The following is a 6,000-nucleotide window of genomic DNA, read 5'->3' on the forward strand; positions in this document are numbered from 1 at the left end:
GGATAAAAAATGCTGTGTTTCAGTATATTAGAAAAGCTGTAACTTAATACTTTCTCATTTCCAAAACTGTTAAGAGGCAGCACTTAGTATGTTAATAAGTAAAAGTCTGCAATAAATCGATATAAATGCATGGTTGAGAAAAAATCATATAGGAAAACAGCATAACACCTGAATTGACTATTTCCCAGAATTTAGTGTCTATAAGGACATAGAAAACTTATTCAGCAATGGCAGAAATGGTCAAATGAATGAAGTGTGTTTAAACCATGCAAAACTGAAAGTCCAATTTGCACTGCTTTTATTGATATGTCTTCATGTAATAATGTTTCTCAGATCACCAAAGGAAATAAATTACTCCATTCAAAAGACCCTAGAAAACTGCTTTCCACTGATCAATGTCTTCGTTTTTAAGAAGAGTTATCTGAAGAACACTGTCTTCAGAAAACCAAGAAAGGAGGTAGGAGGGATATTACATCCCTCGATAGGAGACAGATACATAGAAAAACCTTTCTGTATTGGATAGATTTTATAGGAGACAGTTTGGTCTTCATGTCATTTTTAATGATGCAGCCCAAAGATAAAATACAGCTAGTTTACTGCTGTGTTAGATATGACAGTCTCAACGTAAGAATGAAATCCTGTGGAAAATCTCTCGATGTTAGTGGGTCCAGGATATTGGTTAGGTTGCATTTTCCCAAGCATGCAAGAATTAAATCCTGTTCAAATGTATTTGCTGTTTTTATGAGCATTGCTATAAGTTCAGAACATGAGTGAATGAAAATGAAAAGATTCCCTATAGAAAATTATAATGTTCTATATTAGTACATTTTGTGAAACCACAGACCTAGGAGAACAATTGTACATTCACATGGGATGTTATATAAAGTTTTATAAAAATACTATAAAGTGACCTTCACTATAACTGTATGAAAGTGTCAAAACACTTTATAGAAAAAATTAGAGAAGTAGATGCAGCAGTGGAAAATAACATATGTGAATGGTAACAGACTGATGGATTAAAAGAAAAGAGACCTGAAATTCAGTGGTTAGAAAGGTACAAGAACATTCTTGACGTTTTGGCCAAATAGTGAAAGACGAATAGAGAAATAGCAATCATGCACAGTTAGTTGACAGATTAATAAGCCTTTGAGTTGAGGTTTAGGAAAAACAAAGTGCTTTGGTTAGAAATATGAGATAGGACAAAATCACTGAAATATAGTCAGTAGAACAGCTGAACTGAAAAATGGGATCACAGAATCACAAAAATCACACAACAATTCTGGTTGGAAGGGACCTCCGAACATCATCTAGTCCAACCTCCTCCTTGAAGCGGGGACAACTTCAAAGTTACAGGAGGTTGCTCAGGGTCTTGTCCCATTGAATTTTGAAATATTCAAGATTCAGACAGACAAATTTGTCTGAATACAGACAAAAAAAAAACCAAAAACCTTCTGGGAAAACTGTTCGAGTGCCTAGCCACTCTCATTGTGAAATATTTTTTCCCTGTGCCCAGGCAGAATTTCTCTTGCTGCAACTAATGACTATTGCCTTTTGTCCTCTGAGTATTTTATATGAAATCTACATAAAACCAAGTAGAAAACATTTGATTAACAGTGCATCCTGCTACTACTTCCATCAAGACATTCCAGATAATTTTCCTTACTTTTCCAGTTACAAATTTTTATGTTCTACCTGTGTTCCTGTTGTCTTGGGCTTTTGAAAACCACATGATCCATGCTGCTTTTTTGGAAGGGCAGGGAACAGGGAAAACAGGGGAATCAGATTTATTCAAATTAAGACTTTTTGTCTTCCTCACAAGTTATCAGCCTGTCCTATAGATCATAAATTTTGCAGCATTGATTTATGTCTGTAGTATAGCTAGCCTCACTGGGGCTCCAGAGAGAGTCATCTACCCATCAATGAACCTACATTTCATTTGGTGCCATTTGTTTATGGGAGAGGAAGGGGGGGAAAAAAACCCTCTGCTTCATGATTTCTGTTTTAAATCAAAGTGCCATCTGCAGTAAATACTCTGGCCCACCTGAATATTAGGTGAAGCATATTTCTGTAATCATTGGAATTTTTATTCAGAATGTGCTACAGATGTGATTACATAGTTGGCAATCTGTCTGTGCATGCGTGGCACAGATCAGGGCAACAGCCTCCTCCATTATTTCCTAACCTACTGTCTCTGCTTTTTTGTACTGCCGCTCTGTTCACTGTTAATGTGTCTTTTGATCTTGCCAGCACTGTGATAGTAGAAAGTTGCCTTTCTTGCTTCCACACAAGCATTTGAAAACCTGTCAAAGTGCTGAGGTTTTCACTATACGCTTTTAATCATTACTCTGTCTACATCGAACAAGTTTATTTCAAAGGCTTTGCTAGAAAATGACAAGAAACATGACAATTTATATCCTTGTCGTTTCATTAGATTAGAAATGCCATGAAAGATTTAGAATCCATTTATTTTTATTAAAAGGCATGATGCACTTTGCTTTACCAAAGAGAAGATAATGAGGGAATGAGAAATATTAATTTGGGATGTTATGGTGATTGAGGGGCTTTGAGTCTGAGGCATTTCAGTAGAAAATCTGTATATTTATAGTTCACAAATACAAATGTTTTAATTACATTTTTAAGAGATGAATTGCTGTGAATAACATAAAACAGCAGAGAATGAAGAAAACACTTTTGATTTGATGCAGTAACTAGTATAGGCACTTCTTTGTAGTCAGCCTCAGAAAACTCCATTTTCTTTTGCTCTGAATCACAATTTAATGTGGTATTTCTCACCAGGCTATTAAAGATGTTAGTGCTATATAAGCCATAGTTGCTTTTACTAATATTGCATTCAGTACAGATCAAGAGGTTTTTACTTAATGCTCCCTCTTAACATAGAAATGTGAATAAAACATGGAGCGTGAACTGAGAGGTACCATGTTTTGGAAAGTGCTACCCTATTAACAAAAAAGAATTGTGGGAATGTGGGATATATTTACAAATTCATCTTATGAACTACGATTTAAAAATATTTCGAGCAATCCAAAAGCTAAATCAAATTGCAGAGTTCGCTGCAGGATTTCTTTGATACTTTGTTTTCCATGTGCTTACTTAGCAATACATTTTTCTTTTAACAATACTATTAGTTCTGCCCAAAAGTTCCATTTTTGCCTACTGAAAATGATTTGCTTCCTCCTTTATTAACTCCTTTTTATCATCTCAAAGATATAAAAAGATGCCTTATTAATTCTATAAATGTTAGCTATTTTATAGAGATGAACAATAGTATTACAAAAAGTTGAAGTCTGTTTTGTGTGTATGCAAGCAGGCATAATTTTAAAGGATGATATTTTGGGCCTGATCGAAGCAAATGGGAGCTATGCCATCTAATATAACCTGTTATCTTTAAAACTCTGTCTCAGATTTTCTACAAGAGAAGACAAAGCAGGAGAAGCTGATGTGAGTTTTGGATTTTGTGAGTATTTTTAGTGGCTAGGGGAGGAGTTTTGTAAATATTGTGCCTTAGGGAGACTGCTGCAAGTTAGCCTCCACAAAAAACGTACAGTGAAGCTCCATCCCTCCTGAACCTTCTAAATTACTTGTTGATGCTTTGCATTCACTTGCACCCTTTCAGATTATGGAATTGTATGGATCTAGCCCAGCTGAAGATCTGGGTGTATATAAAGTAGGTATAGCCAGTTGGTCCATCATGAGAATAAAAGTGCTCCTTAAAGGAGTGAAGTGTAAGACGAATAAAATCTAGTTGTATTTTTACCAAAAGATCTTCATCCTGAAGTTTAGAAAATTAAAGTGGATCACCTTTTGTTGAAAAAAATACCTTCATTGTTAATTTACAATAGAAATATCAAGCAGTAAAGAGAGTCGATGTAATAAAAACACTGAGATAATGTCGTTTTAACTGACAGTTAATTTGCACATTCTCATTAAACCAGCATCTTGAAATAATGCTCATTTAATTATTATGAGCTGCTAAGTACAGATATAAAATATTGACCTTCTCTTTAAAGGACATAGGTCATTTTTACTAGATTTCAAGCACCTGTCTCTGGGGTAGCAGTTTAAAACTTGAAGTGATTTCCTCTTTGAGTTGCTTCTGGTAGGTAGGAGAAAAGTGAGAGGGTGAAATGAAAGTCAGGTGAGGCCACTGATACCAGGAATTATACAATATCAGGGATTAGTCAATAAATTTCATATCAATGTGTTCATTTCCCAATTTAGAAAAAACTGCATCTATCTCCCTGCTGAAGAGTTGGTTGCATTTGTTCTTGGAGTTGTATTCTGAGGAAAGGTATGTTTGAGCACAGCTAGTTAGTGCCAAAACATCAATAAAAGCAAATGAATTTATTTGACATATAGAGCATCATGAATTTTACAGGCCTAAGCAATTGTATGTTTTTTTCTCATATTAAGTACATATCTGACATTTATGCACTGACTTGTTTTTCGTACAAAGAAACATAATAAACAGCACTATTAGAAGACTGGTATTTTATGGAGCCATTTAGAAATGAAAAATTGTGTAAGAAATATGAACATTTTATTATGATCTTATTTGGCTCTTCTTCCATATTTTGCAGTCTTTCCCTTTATTTATTAAAGAAAGTAGAAAAAAAAAAAATAAAATTGTTTTAAGCAAGAAAAAAAAAAGAAAAAAAAATTAGGAATCCAGACTGCAGATTCATTGTCAGACTTGTTCTCTCTCTTTGAAGGAGTTGGTCATAGAAAGTGAATTATAATTATGGAAATACTAAAAAACACTTCCAAAGGCTACTGATGTTTGGTTTTTACACAGCATGGGTTTGACTTTTTTTTTCCCATTGCTGTATTTAAAGAGAAAAAAAATCAAGACTACTATTTTATTTTCCTTAATCTATTTGAAGATATTGTACAATCCATTCTTTTTAAACAAGAATGGTTCACTGTGAACACACAGGCTGTCTTATTTATTGCCCTAAACCATCCTGACATAAGTCAATTCACGTGAAGAATTTGGCAGTACTGTTTATACAAAGTCTGTTTTTCTTTACTTACAAGTGTAAATCAGGAATAATGTCATCCCAGTTGAAAGAGGAGTAGAAAGTGCATTCTTGATTTCAGAGATACGTTTTACAGCAAGCAGCATGTGGAAGGAATGCATTCAACATTATTCTTCTTAGTAACCCTCTGCAACTGTCAACTTTTTACTGACGGAAGAGACAAATAAAAATCCTGAACAGACTATTAATAATGCCTCTCTAAGACTGAGCATTTGTAGAAATCACATCAAAATTTATAATGTTAGAGCCAAACTTCAGAAAGCCAAGTCTTTTTGATCAGTGCTTCGGGGAATGAACAAGGCATAGCTTGCTCAAAAGAGGTAGGAGCTAGGGGAGAGAAGGGAAATATTTACATCATGTATCAGCTTCTCAGATGTCTAGAAGGATCTAGATCATGTTATTTCTCTGGTTCATTCCAGATAGACTTTTAAACATAAATTAATATAGTTTCTAAAAAGCACTTGAGTTCATTTATGTACATGTTGGATTTAGAAAATCCCTCTCAGCTATGCTGAAACCTGCTTATAAGACCACACTTTTTGCCCTTTTTGAGGATGCAGAAGGAGCTCTGCAGCTGAACCAACCCCTTCCACAAGCCATAAGCTAGGGCTCCTTACCAAAAATGTGCATGTAAGAGCAGCAATTTTCCAGAAGCCAGTGAGGTTGGTTATGGCTCAGTGTCCTGGTTTCGGCAGGGATAGAGTTAATTTCCTTTCTAGTAGCTGGTACAGTGTTTTGGATTTAGGATGAGAACAAAGTTGATAACGCACCAATGTTTTAGTTGTTGCCAGGTAATGCTTACACTAGCCAAGGACTTTTTAGTTTCCCATGCTCTACCGACTGAGAAGGCTGGAGGTGCACAAGAAGCTGGGAGGGGGCACAGCCAAACTGGCCAAAGGGACATTCCATACCATGTGACGTCATGCTCAGTACATAAACTGGG

This window comes from Aptenodytes forsteri, unplaced genomic scaffold (assembly GCF_000699145.1).
Source record: "Aptenodytes forsteri isolate BGI_AS27 unplaced genomic scaffold, ASM69914v1 Scaffold282, whole genome shotgun sequence".
Lineage (NCBI taxonomy): Eukaryota > Metazoa > Chordata > Aves > Sphenisciformes > Spheniscidae > Aptenodytes > Aptenodytes forsteri.